Source organism: Balaenoptera physalus (assembly GCF_965194825.1).
Source record: "Balaenoptera physalus genome assembly, chromosome: 8".
Taxonomy (NCBI): Eukaryota; Metazoa; Chordata; class Mammalia; order Artiodactyla; family Balaenopteridae; genus Balaenoptera; species Balaenoptera physalus.
The window spans coordinates 82,618,869-82,636,981 of NC_138887.1; the positions used below are offsets into that span (position 1 = coordinate 82,618,869).

General features: G+C 39.0%; 1 protein-coding gene across 5 annotated transcripts in view; it reads right to left on the reverse strand.

Moving 5' to 3' along the window:
* Window positions 1-18,113, reverse strand: part of AOAH (acyloxyacyl hydrolase) — a 176,248-nt gene that overhangs the window by 53,328 nt on the left and 104,807 nt on the right. The gene's annotated exons all lie outside the window — the stretch shown is intronic.

Below are 18,113 nucleotides of genomic sequence, written 5' to 3' on the forward strand. Positions count from 1 at the left end.
TTATAGGCTTCCTAAAATCCGTTTTGAAACAAGACCAGGTATAAACTAATGAATAATAATTAAACTCAGATATATTTGATTATTCCTCAAATGTATTTTATCTTCTCTTCATTATAATAAACTTCATATCTCACAACCTTACATAAATCACCATTTATTTTTAAGTGTTATGTAAGTCTCACTCATTGTATTATAGTGCTTGCCTACTGTCTCAGTGCTTCAGGTTTGGGCACTTAGAATACACTGTAGGGCTTCCCTGGTGGCGCAGTGGTTGAGAATCTGCCTGCCAATGCAGGGCACACGGGTTTGAACCCTGGTCTGGGAAGATCCCACATGCTGCGGAGCAACTAGGCCCGTGAGCCACAACTACTGAGCCTGCGCGTCTGGAGCTTGTGCTCCACAACGAGAAGCCGCGACAGTAAGAGGCCCACGCACCATGATGAAGAGTGGCCCCCGCTCGCCGCAACTAGAAAAAGCCCTCACACAGAAACGAAGACCCAACACAGCCAAAAATAAAATTAATTAATTAAAAAAAAAAAAAAGAATGCACTGTAAGTATTGTTCTTTCTGAAGTCTGAGGAAACTAATAATAATAGAAAACAAACTTGTGGTTACCAAAGGGGAAAGGGGGAGGGAGGGATAAATTAAGAGTTTGGGATTAACATGTACACACTACTATATATAAAATAGATAACCAACAAGGACCTACTGTATAGCACATTCTTTTCTCTTATGAGTTATTTTGTAATAACTTATAAGGGAAAAGAATGTAATAAAGAAACTAACACAACACTGTAATCAACTATACTTCAATTAACCCCCCCCCCAAAAAAGAAACTACTAGTAACATTTCTTAATAGAAGACCAAGATCTCTGAACAATATTTTAATTATGGAATTTTTGCTTTGTGGTAGAGTTTTGGGGTGAGTGATTTATTTTACTTTTTAAAATCAAAGCTACCCATGCACACAGTTTTAAAAATCAAATTCATTTTACTTGAATAATATTTATTGAGCCTTACTATGTTCCATGCACTATTAGAGGCACCTGGGTCCTACTGGTAAATGAAAAAGACGAAGATCCCTGCCCCTGTGTCATTGACATTCTGGCAGGGAAAAAAACCCACTAAACATCAGGAATAGGCAAATTATGGAGCATGCTAGAAGGCAGTAAATGCTATGGAAAAAAGGGAGGCAGGGGAGCTAAGATTAGAGTGGTCAGAACAAGGCCTATTGAAAAGGTGGATATGAGCAAAGACTTGAAGTGGTGAGCCTTACAGAACAAAATAGCTGAACTATTTTCATCTATAAGACTTGTAGTGATAAACAGCAAGCTCACACTCCCCATTCCTCCCCATGTCTCCATTCCCAGAAGCAATTAACTTCAACCTTATTTGACTGAGTCTTTTCGTATTTTCTTTCTTATCTCTAAATAACATACTTTCAAGGCTCCTTCTTGATTTTTAGTCTTTGGCATTATCTATTCACTTCCCACTATCAAGAGGAGGATTTAGCTATTCACAACAGATCTATGATTGCTTTTTCTTCTTTTCACAAGGCTTTCATTTCCCTGGAGTTAACAGCTGCCTTTGTTTCTTTGTTTAATTTTCTTAAGTGTTTATCATCAATTCACCCTCAAATTTTTTTACAGTTGTTTGATCTCTTTTCAATATGCTCTGATATATCAGATAGTTTGTTAATTTCATCTTCTTGTGGAAATCTCTCCTGGATCCTCTTGCCCTGCTTAATCAGGACTTGTTGCCCTCTCACTCTGCTGCAGAGCAGATATCCTGGGAGCCTCCTTTTTCATATCCTGGGGATTCTTTTCACCTCTTCCTGACTTGTTAAATATCCTATTTCCTGGAAGACCACATTTTTCTTATTTTTGATGGAGAGTACTTTTACGTAATGTTTGAAGGATGTGTGTGAAGTAACATTACTTTTTTTAGCATCTGAAAATGTTTTTATTTTTGACTTAGTGAGGTGTAGGGTGGTGAGGTATTGCTGGTGAGGTGTAGGGCGGGCCCGGAAACACAGCTTGCACCATAAATACAAACACAAATGAGGGTTAATAGGACTTGTTGGGGACGAACTTCAAGTAGAGAAGTAGCAGTGTTCACCTGGTCCCTGAACTCTCATTATCTCATAGAAAAGTGTCTTAGACAGGACATAGCTAGACTGGACACATATGGGACACCCTATATATTTTTAGGGAAAGCAGTTTCTGGTGTTTATAAGTCGCTATATAATAAGAATAAGAATAAGAATAATAAATTTCAGGGACAGGTAACTGTTTTGTTAAAAAGGAGGAGTTCCAAGCAGGATGAATCAGCTTCTTGTTAAGTACCAATAGGAAAGAGGAAATGGGTCTCCAGAATTATCTGTTTGCCTCTTGTTGACTGGTGTGGTAGATTTAAGAATAGCCTCATAATCTTTGACACCCCTACCCTTAAATCTTGGCTGTCTTGTTACTTTTTTTTTTTTTTTTAAATAAAGTTTTAATGCTTAAAGGGTATATATGAAGATTCTGGCTAACTGAGGTTTTTTTGTTTTTTGTTTTTTTAATTTTATTTATTTATGGCTGTGTTGGGTCTTCGTTTCTGTGCGAGGGCTTTCTATTTGCGGCAAGTGGGGGCCACTCTTCATTGCGGTGCGCGGGCCTCTCACTATCGCGGCCTTTCCTATTGCGGAGCACAAGCTCCAGACACGCAGGCTCAGCAATTGTGGCTCACAGGCCTAGTCGCTCCGTGGCATGTGGGATCCTCCCAGACCAGGGCTCGAACCCGTGTCCCCTGCATTGGCAGGCAGATTCTCAACCACTGCACCACCAGGGAAGCCTTGTTACTTCTTTGACCAAAAAGATATGGTGGAAGTGACACTATGCCAGTTTTGGCCTGGCTTTTAAGATTCTTGGCAACTTTGGTCTCTTGGAGCCCTGGTCCACCACCTAAGAAGTCTGACTGTCTTTCTGGAGACACCATGTTAAAAAGGCCCTATAGTGGAAGCAACAAAGATGTCCTTCAATAGGTGAATAGATAAACAAACCGTGGTACACCCATACAAAGGACTATTATTCAGCAATAAAAGGAAGTGAGCTATTACGCCATGAAGAGACATAGAGGAAGCTTAAGTGCATATTGCTAAGTAAAAGAAGCCAGTCTGAAAAGGCTACATACTGTGTGATTCCAACTATGTGACATTCTGGAAAAGGCAAAACATGGAGACAATAAAAAAATCAGTGGTTTCCAGGGGTTAAGAGGAGGGAGGCGGGTATTAATAGGTGGAGTACAGGGGCTTTTTAGGGCAGTGAAACTAATCTGTACAATACTGTAATGGTGGATATATGTCATTATGCATTTGTCAAAACCCATAGAATGCACAACACAAAGAGTAAACCCTAATGTAAACTATGGACTTCAGTTAAGAATAATGTATCAATGTTGGCTCTTCATTTATAACAAATCTACCACACTAATGTGAGAGGTTAATAATAGGGGGAATTGAGGAGATGAGGGAGTATATGGGAACTCTCAGTACTTTCTGCTCATTTTTTCTGTAAACCTAAAACTGCTCAAAAATTAAAGTTTATTAAAAAAAAAAAAAAAAAGCCCTACCTGGAAAGGAAAAGAGATCCAGCTAAACCCAGCCTTCTGGTCACCCCTTGTCAGGCACCCACTTCGTGTGAGTGAAGCCATCTTGGACCCTCCAGCCCAGCACTAAGTGAATACTGTCGTGTCCATGGTCAATATTACATGGAGAGGAAGAATTGGCCAGCCAAGCTCTGCCTGAATTCCTGACCTCCCAAACTGTGAGGTATAAAAATGCCTTGTTTTAAGCCACTAAACTTTGGAGTACTTTTTACACAACAATCGATGTCCAGAACAGATGCTTATAGAATTCTGGGTTAATATCGTTTTCCCTCATAAGTTTGAAGGAATCGATCCATTGGATCCTGACCTACCTGTGTTGTTGTCTGAAGCCATTCTGTGCCTCAATCCTTTGAGAACCTGAGTAGCATCTCTTCCAAGTGTTCTGAAGTGTCATGATGACAGGCTTGGTGTGGTTCTATTTCCATTCAGTGTTAGACACCCTTTCAACCTGGAAATTCATGTCACTCAGTTCTGAGAGGTGTTCTTGAATTATTCCATTGATGATTTCTTCCTTTCTTAGAACTCCTATTATTTGGATACTGGGTCACCTAGACTGGCCCTCTAATTTTCCTAGTTTTTCTGTCTTAGTTTCCATCTCTTTGTCTTTTGCTCTATTTTCCGGATGATATCCTCAACATGATTTTTCAATACATCCATGAAATTCATCTTATGTCATTAGTATAATCTTCCAATGATCTTTTTTGGTCTCTGAATATTTCTTTAATTTTAGTATAATGTTTTTATTTCATGAATGTAATATCTCCTCTTACTTTTTTGAAGATATCATTTTAGTTATTTTTATAAGTAGGATACTAATTAAAGTTAAAAAAAAATTCCCCCTGGAGCACTGTCTCTGTTATCTTGAAGTTGTTTTTCTCTTTGTTTTTGTGTTGTTTTTCACCTTCGAGGTTGGTCTCAGATATCTGATGATCTTGGGTTGTTGGCTTATGTGTAAAAGTGGAAACTAGTTGAAAACTCAAAAACTGATTGGAAAATGGGCCTGCTGGGTGTGGCTTGTTGTCTATGGCCCTTACTAGAGGGTGGGTTGGCTGGGTCTTTCTCAGGGAACCCCTGCTGTCCGAGTCTTTGGGGCTTTCCTTTTAGGATGTGCAGATTCCCCAGAGAAGTGTCTTCTAGTCTCCAGCTGGGTTGCCAGCCCTCTGGGTCCAGGGGTGGGTGGACTTCAGATTCAGCATGCTTGTGTTTTAGCACAATGCTCCTACCTCCCCTTGTCTGCTGTCTTCCAGTCCAGAAGCTCTTGATTTTAGCATCTCCAGAGAAGAAACCCTAGTCTTATATCAGAATAAGGGAGGGGAAGAGATCCGAGGATCTAACTACTTCTTCAACAATCTTTCAACCAAGACTTGTTTTTAGCCTCACTTTCATTTCTAGAGCTACCATACAGAGCCAGTTCCCAAGGCCTCTGGGGTTCTGCGGTGTAGACTGGGTTGCTTCTCAGCCGTCCCTCCTCCTAGTTTAGGATGCAACTTTCTTGAATAGACTAAGTCAGTTACCACTTGTCCTTCTGCTTTCTGGCTTCCAACACTTTGTGGCTGTTGGCTCTTCCTGTTCTCTTTGTCCTTGTGGACAAATTCGTTTACTATCATTTTAGTGGGGTTTCTCAAGGAAGAGAAGTAAATGCTTTGTTCAATCTGCTCTCTTACCCAGAAGGCTGAAATGAATACTTTATACACTGCATCATCTACGCCCTCTGCCTTGACTATTTTACTATATTTTGAAAAAGCAGATGGGAAATGGACATTAGATCTGAGTTCAATACTAAAATAATTTCACAGTCAATAAAGAGGGGTTATTTTCCTTTGGGAAAGTAATTGTTACCAATATTTAGCCAGAAAGGTATTTTTGATAATTCTAAAAATGGAATTTAGGTACTGAAATATTGTTTTGCTCTTGACCTGCTCATGGAGAGTAAACAGTGTGGATATTAATATTATAGATACAGCTAGTCACACATTACAGAAAGAACATAGAAATCTTTATCAATAAACAAATAGCTCCATTACTATTTCTGAGCAGAAATAGCATCTAGAATTTGGGGATTAAGGTTTTGTAATACTAAGTAGTAGAAACTATTTCACCTAAAAAGTTACTATTTTCTTTCATCCCCATTCTCAATACATAACCTCTCTTATAAATCTTAGGAATTGAATTTCTCATGCAGTGCTCAGGAATTCTGAGAAGATAGAGGGATCAGTACAATATGTTGAGAAGCTTGTAATACAATATTTGAGATGCCTATAAATGGAGGAGATTGCTTAATAGAAAGTTATTTACATACAGGGTCAGTGAAACTTGAATTAATAGGCTAAACTGAGGTCACCACGCATAGTAAGGTTAATGGTGATCACCATTCTGGTTTCAAATTCCCCTCTTCTCACTCCCCTTTCCCTACTTGGACTCCAGTTTCCTGTATGATCTTTATTTCTCTTTTTCCTCTGTCGTGCATCAAAACCCAGTCCAACAGGTGAGTAGAAGAGGTAATAGCTTCAGTCCTGTAATTTGAGGGGTGCAGAGAAGGAGTGTTTGAAAGTTCTCTTCCTCACACATTCCCCAGTGTCTAAGGTAGGGGTGCCCTCAGCATTGAGAGTAGGCTTGGAGGTTCACCATATTAAATTCCCAGTTTGATCAGCTCCATCTATTGTAGGGCCTGGGACGTATAGCCCTTTCACTGAGGACACAGTAGTCATATTTTGATTTCTAATACCAAAATTCAAAACAGATAAATCTCAGAATGTCTACTAGTTGCTTTGCCCAACATGGGCTCAGGTAATACAAAAACCACTTTCTCTGAGAGCTTTCTAATGACCGCCCCCCTCTCTCGTTTCGTTATGGCTGAAAGAAAAACAAAACAAAAGAAAGAGTAAAATTAAGAACAAGCCTCAAGAATAATGCAGACAAATTAAAAGGGTTGTTTTAAAATTGAAAAAATTATCACCTCCTATGTTGATTCCAAGCAGAGCCCACTTGGAGAGAGGCAACATAACAGTTTCCCAAAGGGCTTAGCATATCAGAGGTTTTTTGGAATAAACCGAGTGAAATATTATTCAAGCAACAGTGATGTATCAGGTCCTGTTTCTGAGTCTATTTCTGACTCTCTTTAGCAGCACAGCTAGTTTGGGTATAAATTCTGAGACCCTGTGAAGCTGAATGGGAATTAGTCACACAAAAAAGACTGGGGCTTGGAAGGTAAGTGAGAGATAAATGGTAACATTTGATGTGAAGGGTTAGGACAGGGGAGTGGATTGGGATAAAGTTGGATAATTTAGAGACTAGACAGGCTTTATTCAGGGACCTCTACTGCTAGCAAGTTTTAAGACAAGGGTGGATAATTTTCTTTCCGATGTGGATGGAGGTCAGGCCAGCATGGGGCCAGCGAGATGGATTAAAGAACTTTTAAAATTCCTTCTAGCTCTTTGATACTAGCCACATCCCAGAGCCCTGTGTAACCCCTAATTCACTGCATCACATCACAGGAGAAGCAAGATTTCTGCCTCAGAGAGAGATAAACATGCAGAATATGACTTGTTGTGTATTCAAAGAGCCTGGCAATGGACTAATTATGCAGGGGGGCTTGCAGGGTGAGGATGACTGCAGAGGAGGTCCCAGGAGTTCAGACATGAAAAGATTAGCAAGACAGCATGATAGATTTTGAATTTGGAGCAGCAAAATAGTAGAGGGAAATAGACTTCAGGGGCATCGTGTTCAATAATTCATAAGCTGCTGTACTCACACAAGGCTTCTTACCTGTTAACTTTCCACTAAGATTCCTTCCTCTGCCCTTCTCTGAGCTTGTGGCATTATAACTCTCTCCATCCTGGCTTTTGCCAGCCTCAGATTTGATTCTAGGCCACTGTATCAGGGTAAACTTTAAACTGTGATAAAACTGAGGGATTTAAGCCTGTGGATGCTTATAAATCTGAAAAGATAATTTGTGGCATAGAAGAAGATTGTTTTAGTAATCTCAACAGTATTTCTCAAAGGACGCTCTGTGCAACACTAGTTTCTTGAGACGTATTTTTCTCATAAAACAGACACACATTCTACATGGTTCTGTGGTCAGATTAGTTTAAGAAATGTTTCATGTTATATCTTGGCGCTATACAAAGTTTTGGGGCTTATTGAAGGCTCTGATAAGCCTTACACTGAATAAAACTGTTTCCCTTTATTTAAACCAGCATTTCCAAAACTTATTTGACCTAGGAATCTTTTTAAAAAGTGTACATAATACCTTTTAACATCTTGTGGAACTAGCGTTTCACAGAACAGTTTTTGAAGAATATTGATGAACTATCTCTGTGATCTATATTTGAGCTTTATGAGATGGCCTAAAATCTCAAGTTCAGTTGGTTACAAGAATTCTACTAGAAAAATTTGGAGGTTGTACATTTACTTTGATCAATCTAGATTGCTGTAAAATTATATCGTTCTGGACAAAAATTCACATCAATGCTTAATTTATCTATTATTGACCAAATAGCAGATCTCTCCTTTGTTTTACTCTTTCTACCTGACTACTGAATTGATAATTTTACTTTAAACTTATTTTCTCCAATTTGTTGACTGTGCAGTTATTTTAATATTGTGATGAATTTTGCTAATTTCTTGTAGAATATTTATGATCGAACCCACTTAGAAGTCCAAAGGCTTAAGTTACACTGATTTATTTTTATATGCGTCCCGTTATGCAGCTGGTGATCAAATTTATGCTGTTTATACTCCTCCTCCCATGTTCCTGGTGTTTTCCCTGAAATGTTAATTCCTGCAAACCTGATTTGATTTAGGCAATCTGAGTAAATGCAAGGGAAGGAGGTTTGTAGATAGTACCACACTCTGCAAATATAAAGTGATGTCATTATAAACTTAGTGATTCTTTTATTGAGTACCTACTATGGTGCCACACTCTGTGCCAGGGGCTAGGGCTCCAGAGTGAAGTCAAGCCGAATTCTGGCACTCGAGATGCTCAGAGTCTGGTATGGGGTGGGTGGAGTGGGGAGACAGTGAGTAAACTGTCTGACAAATTTACACTCCTTCTCTGCACCCCTCAAATTACAGTTATGACAAGTGAGATGACATTGGTATTGAAGGGGCAAAATAGGAGCACAGGAGAGAATCGTATAGTCAGATTAGTTACTATATCAGGGGGTTAGTGTGGAGAGGCTGTCAAAAGGAACTGACCCCTGACTGGTGGTTGTTGAAGCGTGAATGGGGGTAGCTGGATAAGACAAAGCTGAGGTTCAATGCCTATGAAAAATGCTCAAACTCACTAGTAATCAAGAGGTTACATATTAGAAGAGCAATAAAATAGTTTTGTTAGATCGGAAAAAAATTAAGAAGATATTTGTCAATATCCGGTATTGACAAAGGTGTGGGGAAACAAGTATTCTTATACAATATTGTGGGACTGTAAATTGGTGTAGCCTTTTTGGAAGGATTATAAAAAATTAAAAATGTATACATTCTGATCTAGTAATTTTTTTCTAAAGACATCCTCACAGTTAGTCATAAAGAGAACCATAGAATGTTCATTACAGCATTATTGGAATTAATGAGGATTTGGAATTAAGTTGACTGCCCATCAGTAGGAGAATAAAACAACCATACTATGAAATACCATTCTGCACAAGAATGGAAAGTGTTTCAAGAAGTATTGTTAAAGCATTAATTTATAGTATGTTATGCATAGTATGATGTCATTTACGGGAAAACCCCAACAAAGCATTTATTTCTTTATGTACAAATGCATAGAAAGGGTCTGTAAGAAACCACACTAAATTGATAATAGGACTTTCTTCTGTGAAAGGGAATGAAATTGGGAGAGGGCTTTGGCTTTTTACATTACGTAGCTCAGTATATTTTGTAAAATAAAAATGTATTCATGATTTGAATAAATTAAAAAATAAAATTAAAAACTAAGTAGGGTCCAAAAAAACCCCAAAAAACTAAGTAGGGTCAAAGGGGACATCACCGCAGTGGAGAGATTTGTCAGTACACGGCAGGAAGAGTCCTGGGCTAGCAGTCGGTGTCTCCAGGTGGTCCTTCCTGCCCCAGGCAGTGCCTCCCTGCACCTACATTCCATCCCTTCTTGCCTTGTCTAAGACCTGTTCCTTCCTTTGTCCACCTTTCTCCCTATTTTGGCTCTTCCTAACTCCACAAGCATGCTGCAGGATTTCTCATCTAAAAATGTCTCCCTCATCTTTTATTCCCCATCGGCTATCACCTCACTTCTCTGCTCCCTTTGATAGTAAAACTTGCTATGAGTTGTGTATGCTCACCTGCATTTACTTCATCACCTCCTGAACCTACTCTCTCCAATCAGACTTCCATCTCCGCCCCACTGAAACGTTTCTGGTCAAAGTGTCCCCGTGATCACTGTCTGGACACCCAGTGGTCCTTCTCAGTTCTCATCTTCCTCAGGCACCATCTGGCTGATGGGCACTTCTCCTTTGGAAACACTTTCTTCACTTGGCCTCCAGGACACTAAATGCTTCTAGTTTTCTTTCCTCTTTGAGGGCTGTTCCTTCTCTTCCCTGACCTCTACATGTTGGCATCCCCCAGCCACTCTCCTCAGCCACATCTCTTTTCTACACTCACTCCCTGTAACAGAAATTCTCAATTTTTTTCTCTCAGGACCACTTTATGTTTTTAAAATTATTGGAGAAACCAGAGAGCTTTTGTTTATGTGAGTTATAGCTGTCAATATTTATATACTGGAACTTAAAACTTAGAAATTTGAAAGATCATTTAATTATTAATCAGTTAAAATAATAAGCCCATTACATGTTAACATAAATGAAATATTTGTTTTCTGAAAAAAAAAAATTTCCAACCCCTCCCCCCATTAGTGAGAAGAAAAGCATCATTTTACCATTTTGCAAATCTCTTCAATGTCTGACTTAATGCCAATAGACGACAACTAGGTTCTCACATCTGCTTCTGCATTGTCTGTTGTGATATGTTCTTTTAATGGAATTATATGACGAAAATCTTGTCTTAAGTATACATTTAGGTGGAAAGTGAATAACATTTTAATATCCTTTTTAGATAACAACCGATAGCCTTCTTTGATTCTACACCAAAACTCAGCAAGCAGTTGTTTCTTAAAGGCTGATTAGTTGCAATATGGAATCTGAAATGGACTTTTTGCATGATGTTGCATTCAAGTGCATTGATCTAGCTTGTACTTTGAATGGATCTTTCACCCAGGCATGATTTCATATATCACAAACTGGTCATTTAGAAAATATTGGTTTACTGAGTTATGCAGATATTCAAAATGTTGATGCATCTTATAATACAATATTGAAAAATCATACTTGTTGCAAGCACCACGTATCTCATTAGAAAGGACTTGGAGTATTAGGAAGCTGTCAAGTTTATAGTAGAAGATACAACTTTTCAAAAATTCTAAATTTTCTCTGAAAGCTCAAATTTTATGATTGGTAATCAATACTGTCAGTTGTTTTCCTTGAAGTGACAAGCTCATTGCATTCATTTTAGATATAATACCTGCCATATATCCAAGTCTAAATAACTATAATTTGTTTTCCAGTCTTCTTCAGTAAGAATGGTGTTCCATGAAAAACTGACTAATTCAGTTCTCAACTCTCTCAAACAAGTGCTTTTCCTTAGGATAACCATCATATTTTGTTATGCAGCAGAAGTGCCCTATGCATACTTCCCGTTTCATCAGATGAAATTATTAAGAATTATGTACTTACTTTAATAAAATTAATAATTTTTTCCCTACCTTATAGGTGACATTTTCAAGGGAACATATCCCCTCTTTTTTAATCCAGGAGGTGTGGAGGTGAAGACCACAGTGACTACTAATATAGTTTGGTGCTACTGCTTTGATTCATGCTCAGATGTCAGTAGTTTTTACCCACCATTGCTTTTTCACCATCAGTTCAAACGGCTACACAGTGCAAAAGGTAACTACTGTTTTAGCATTGTTGTGAAATAGTTTTATCCTGTGGACCTCCTGAAAAAGTCTTAGAGACCCACCCCCAGGGGTCCACGGACCACACTTGGAGAATCACTGATGTAGACTATCTCTCACTCCAATCAGCCTCACCCAACCTCAAAATGACCAACTCTTTGGCTAATTATTTGTTTTGCAAAGTATAATTATAAGATGTCTAATCGTTTGCAATTATATCACATGTAATTTTTTTTTATGAAATATATTTCTTTTTTTTTAATGTATTTATTTTTATTTATTTTATGGCTGTGTTCGGTCTTCATTTCTGTGCGAGGGTTTTCTCTAGTTGCGGCAAGCAGGGACCACTCTTCATCGTGGTGCGCGGGACTCTCACTGTCGCGGCCTCTCTTGTTGCGGAGCACAGGCTCCAGAGGCGCAGGCTCAGTAATTGTGGCTCATGGGCCCAGCTGCTCCGCGGCATGTGGGATCTCCCCAGACCAGGGTTCGAACCCGTGTCCCCTGCATTGGCAGGCAGACTCTCAACCACTGCGCCACCAGGGAAGCCCCACATGTAATTTTTGAATAATGGTTTTAATAAGGTTATTAAGCCTATTAGTGCTTCATACTTACATGTCTTTTTTTTTTTTTTAAACAGGAAATTAGGTTAGCAAATGTTAGCTGCAAATCCCTTCTCTCCAATTTTATGTTTTTAATGCCCCAAGTGACTTGGTTTGGAGTTATACACTGCTTTTCAAAACTGTTCTCTCATATAATGTCTATTGGGTTGGAGAGAATAGATAACCTCTAACACTCAGATTCTAGGACACCTCTCATCAAAGATGTGTGTTTAAATGTCCTTGAATAGCATTACTGTGCCACTTATAACAATGGCTTTGTCTATTTCTTTCTAAGCGTTTGCTCTGTTTCTGGCCCCAAATAGCAAATTTAAGTCAGAAGCAGAGGGAACAACAGTTACTCCAGAAAATTCCATGTAGTTTGCACCCACTTATGTTGGTCCCACTGGTCTCACTCTTAACTCTCTAGCTTGATATGGTAACTTTGGTCATTGTTTTTGGTTCTTTTGGCTTTCATGACTTTTTAAGGCTAACTGCAGGCTTACTTGATTTTTTTTAAGTTGTGTCTGTTGCCCTGCTCTTCCTCCCAGATTTGAAGAACTTCTCTATCATTTAGCCCTGGCAGGCAGAACTCCACTGACTGGACCGACTCCTGGCCTCACTTTCAGAAGGGGATTTGGATAATCATAAATTCTCAGGTTAGAGGCGCTGGGTTCAGGTGGTTATTTCTGTTAAGGATTTGGAGTCACCTGTTTCCCTCTCTGGGGGTCGCTTGGAAGAAATAGTATGCATAAAGGATTATAATGGAGAACCACTTTAGCTAATAAGCTGGTCAAACACCTAATGCAGGGCTTACTATGTATGAGCTTGACTTCTATTGCACAGTATCCCTGGCCCTAGAGAAACATGGTTCCTAGAACATTTCAGGCTCTGACCCATAAACTTAGTCATATCTTTTCTCAAGGCACGGCTAGTTAAGGGTTGGAGAAAGCATATTTGGTGGAGAGAAGCAGGAGCATCTCTCTCCAGCAGTTTTCCCTAATGCTTCTAAATCAAGCAGCAGCATAAAGTAGGATGTGGACTTGAACATCATGTTGCCCTACAACAACCAAACTCGAATATCGGAGAGAACTTCAGAGATTGGCAGGTGCAACTCCACTTCATCATATAAATGAAGTCCAGGGATGCTAAATGTTCCACCTAACAGCCACACAGAACCAGAACCCTTTCACCTGTAAACACAGACTTCTTCCTACTCTACCACACGGACTCACAGTGCTCTGGAATTTTAGATGTTGCATTTTGCTCTTCCAGTTTCATTGAGATATAACTGACACACATCACCATATAAGTTTAAGGTGTATCGCATATTGATTTGACTTACATCCATCATGAAATGATTATCATAATAAGTTCAATGAACAGCCATCATCTCTTATAGATACAGCATAAAAAAATTATTTTCCTTGTGATGAGAATTCTTAGGGTTTATTCTCTTAACAACTGTCATATATAATGTGTAGTAGTGTTAATTATGTTTATCATTTCGTACATTACATCCCTAGTACTCATTTATCTTATAACTGTAAGTTTGTACCTTTGTACCTTTTGATTGTCTTCATCCAATTCCCCCTCCCTCTACCCTCTGGTAACCACAAATCTGATCTTTTTCTATGAGTTTGTTTGTTTGTTTTTGAAGTATAATTGACCTATAACACTCTGTTAGTTCCTGACACACAACATAGTGATTCGATATTTTTATGCATTTCAAAATGATCACCATGATAAGTCTAGTTACCATCTATCGCCATACAAAGATGTTACATAGTTATCGCCTATATTTCCCACACGGTACACTTCATTCCTGAGACTCATTTATTTTGCAGCTAGAAGTCTGTACCTCTTAATCTCCCTTATCTATTTATGTATTGCTTTTAAACAAGAAGTTCTTCCTTCCTGAAGTTTTGGTATTGTTTTTTATCCTTCTACATTCTTTCTACATGGGTTACTGGGCCTTGGCTTCTTTAACCTAAATAGGATTTTCCTGTTAAATTAATTGCTTTTGAAAGTGATCTGAACACAAATAACTATTTTTAATCTTTAAAGAATACTTTTATCTTCTCACTTATTGTTAGAGTTCTCCCAGGGTCCCAGCCCCCAAGCTGCCAACCTCACAGAGGGCTTTTTGTTTTTTGTTTTTGCCTTTGAACTACTCAATTTCTTTCAGAAAGCACATGGTTTTAAGGGACATAACTTTTTGAATTTTCTGAAGCCTGAGAGCCAAGAGAACAGATTTCATTAATGTTGACTCAACTGAAGGATGTAAAGATTTGTAAAACTAAGTGGTTATGTTTGTCTTTTAATACTACATTAATTTCAATTAGAGTTATATTCATCTCATATACGAGATACTAAATTTTGAGGGGGTGGAGGGCATAATGGAAGAAGGAAAGGAAAGCAACCATCTTCTCTTCCAAACTTTTTCTTTCAAAGGTACATTTCCAAAGAACACTGTTAATACCCAAAGCACGAGGCTGATCACAGATAATAGGAGGCACTTTCTAGAGATCCAGTTGAATAGAGAAATCCATAAATTCTATCCCATGTTGATAAGCATTTGGACTCAAAGGGACATTTGCTCAAAATGCCTATGGCAGCTGCCACATGTCTCGCAAACTGCCTCTAGGTCAATGTTCTATTTATTCTCCTGATTCCACAAGAAGAAGACCCCCATCTTATGCCAATCTCTCTTTAGTAATTGTTACACACTTGATAACTCTTTGTTCTTTTAAGGAGACTGGCCTAGCACAGGTTATCTGCAGGTATAATTTACATGAGAGTATATGAGACAGTTTAATAGGAGCTACTGCTACAAGGGACATACTGGATGGTGACACACAGGGACTGTCATGCTGCTGTGTTTTTGCTTAATGGGGGATCCATTGCAACTCTGATTCCAGACAGAGAATTTCCTTTTCTATCCAAAGGAGTTAAATATATTCTTCTCCATTCCAGCTAAATGGCAGAGAACACAGGCACAGTACACAGAAACAGGTGGCAAAAGACCACTAAGAGAGAGATAACTAGATAACTTGGGCCCACAGAAGCATAGAGAAAAAAAACCCTGCAGGGCAGGTGGCCAACCAGCTGAGGCGTGCATCTCCTTAGAAATACAGCTGGTAAGGATAATGCTTAGAGTCAACACTGAGCAAGTTGCATAGCAGATTGTTTTGTAAATAGCAGTACAGAGCCGAATACAAGAAGGTGCTATGTCAGCATAGACTAGCACACGATAGAGATGATTTTCACATAAGCTGCACCTAGACGGTTCCTTCCTTCGTGCCGTGTGGTCAGAATCTCTCTGCATAGCCCTCATAAGAATTGTAAATCATTTGTGTCTGACGACTTACAACTTTTCCTTTCCCTTTTCCCCCCGCTGCCTTTCTCCTAAGGAAGATCTGTCTGCCTTCTGGGCTCTGATAGGATGATGGGTGGAAACTGCAATAGGATTGGAGAGCTAGCAGGATTTCACATTGATAAAGGAGGAACCCCCTGGTCTGAGGACAGAATAGAGGCAGAAAAGAAAGAGGGACATTGGCTCCCGCTGCCACCGCCCAACAAAAACTGAAAACAACTGAACAGAATCTGCTTGGGAGCAGGCACTAAGTTTGGGTAGAGATTTTAGGAAAATTATATTTAGGACATGTGGGGCAACTATTGGTGGGTATAAGCTGTAAGTGGAAAAAGATGAGGAAACAAGTTTTCATCATTTTAGCTGCACATGGGAATGGATTCCCCTTTCATTCTTTGAGTGTCTTCAGTGAAGGTTTAAACTATTTAACAATTAATTTTAAACATCAGACTAGTATTTCTTCAACGGCAACTTCATGAGGCTTTAGGTCAAAAGGTGGGGTTCATATGTAAATTTAAGCTTCCATTAAAAGTATGGTAAACTGTGTCCATTTCTCATTCATAACTAATTCTTTTTGTTTGTCATAAAAGCCTGGATTTAGAGAAATTTCCAAGTACTTTTATACATAGATAGCTGGATTGCGTGGAGGTACTTAAATAATACTTTCTCAATTTTGATGTTGACAGTGGGGAGATAAACAAGACTGTTGTCCTGAATGCTGCCTTAGCCAGGCTATCTCTGGACATGTTCCAGGTGACAAAGACCACAGCAACTGCAGCTGGGGAAAGAGGGCCTGTGGAAGGGTGTCAGAGGCCCCAGACCACTGGGAGTATGGAGGCCCTAGGAAGGGACAATGGGCACATGATCAACGTCTGAAACAATGCATGCCACCTCTTCACGTGGGGAGGGCATCTTTGGTTCTTGGTCATTTCCTCATCCTAGAGCTACACTCTCAAACAAAGGGACAATGGCTAAAGGGGGTCGCGTTCCCACAGGTAGAATAAAAACAGCACATAAAAGTTGGAAGTTGTGAGCTAGGAGTGCCTTGGCTCACCAGATTATTCTCTGGTTCTATTATTCACAAGGTTCCATGACGGCGGATCCTACCACTTCTTATTCACCTGTGGCCTTGGTCAAGTTTCTTAGCCTATCTACTTAGCCCTTAGATTCCTCAACTTTGAAATGCAGAAAATAATACCACCCACCTCACAAAGAGATGAAATGAGAAAACCTCTAAATAACACTCAGTACAGTGTTTGGTATGTAGGGAATGCCTATGAAGGTTACTTCCTACTATCTCTATTAATCATACTGTAAGTACTGTTACACTAATGACAAGGACTGACCTAATTTTTTTTACATGATTAAACTTGAAAATCTACACCTAAACTTGAAAACACATTTCTCTTACTTTCCCTTATATTCACGAATATAAGGGAAATTATGATTTCTACATAAATATGAGCGCCATTTCCTGAAGTTTGGTTATCTTTTCTAGCTTTTTCTCTACCTTTTTCATTGCCCCCATCTCCTAAATCCTTTCAGGTTTGAGCCCCTGGCCAAACACCCCAAAAGGAGGTTGCTGTTGACCATTTCCATGAATTCTTCTTCCATTATTGGCCCCTGTAGCTCTGTGTTGACAGTTGTCTTTTGGCACATCTAACTCGTATTCACATTGTTTGCACATTTCTCTCATCTGCCCTCCTTGATTATAGTTGACTGCAGAGACAGGATGAGCCTTATTTATCTTTGAAATATCTACAGCATCTGTGCCTTATTAGGTAGTAAGTATTTAATAAGTATTTTAAAAATGAGTGAGTAAAGATAAGAATAAATTATTCATGATATGCGATGTCCTCTATTAAATTAAAAAATGGGGTGCTCAAACTCTAAATGGCTGTCCCCAGGCCCCGAGACAACACCCAATCACACACAGCACACTGGGCTTGTGTGTCACTCAGACTCACCATGCATCTTCTCTACTTTCAACTCCAGAGCATTAAAGCCAGGATGATTCTAGGACCTTGAGACTTGCCTGTTGCCTTTTTTTTTTTTAACAGCTCATGCAGCTCAATATCAAAAAAAACAAACAACCCAATCCAAAAATGGGCAGAAGACCTAAATAGACATTTCTCCAAAGAAGATATACAGATTGCCAACAAACACATGAAAAAATGCTCAACATCATTAATCATTAGAGAAATGCAAATCAAAATTACAATGCGATATCATCTCACACCAGAATGGCCATCATCAAAAAATCTGCAAACAATAAATGCTGGAGAGGGTGTGGAGAAAAGGGAACCCTCATACACTGTTGGTGGGAATGTAAATTGATACAGCCACTATGGAGAACAGTATGGAGGTTCCTTAAAAAACTAAAAATAGAACTGCCTGCTGCCTTTTAAAATGTTAATATATGAGAGTAAATAAGCAAGTAAACTTCTTTGTCTCTTGAGTCAGAAAAATTCAGTGATGTGCTTGAGTATTTTTCATCGGAGATCAACTCTAGAGCCCCTGAGCAGGAATACCCAC